This window comes from Penaeus monodon, chromosome 20 (genome assembly GCF_015228065.2).
Source record: "Penaeus monodon isolate SGIC_2016 chromosome 20, NSTDA_Pmon_1, whole genome shotgun sequence".
NCBI lineage: Eukaryota > Metazoa > Arthropoda > Malacostraca > Decapoda > Penaeidae > Penaeus > Penaeus monodon.
Window position 1 is genome coordinate 31,453,387 of NC_051405.1, and position 494 is coordinate 31,453,880.

At 46.0% G+C, this 494-nt stretch overlaps 1 protein-coding gene across 1 annotated transcript in view; it reads right to left on the bottom strand.

The window, feature by feature from the left end:
- LOC119585772 (tyrosine-protein phosphatase Lar-like) overlaps positions 1 to 494 on the bottom strand; it is a gene marked incomplete at its 5' end in the record, with an annotated part of 244,437 nt that overhangs the window by 45,262 nt on the left and 198,681 nt on the right.

Sequence of the window (494 nt, forward strand, 5' to 3'; positions counted from 1 at the left end):
ACCACATTCAACAACCTCTTTCTCCGGAACTTTCCCTTGCTCTGCTTTCTCTTCCTGACTGACGTATGGTCTTGCCGTATTTTGAAAATCAAAATGTAGTTTTTTTCTATTTTTTTATTTGTCTTTCCCTGCGACGTCCACTCCGTTCTTACGACTTTCATTCTCTCTGATTCACTTTACAGTCTCCCCTTGCTTCTGTATCATCTTTCGTTTTCTTCCCTTCGCGGGCCATACCTCGTTTATTGTCTGTTTCCCTCCGTCTTACTTCCCCTCTTCTCCGTCGTCTAAGTTCCCCTCTTCCCCGTCGTGTCTTCTTCGCCGTCCCCGACGTCTTCCAGCATGACTTCTTTCCATTGCTCATCTCGACCCACCGAACGAACAATAAAACTCTACGGTCAATCACGCCATGTTTACATATGTTCCACTTCATCCTCCCTCCGACGAACTGTCCTTGAGACAAATTTGCCCAGAGACGGAAATACAATCATGGTCAG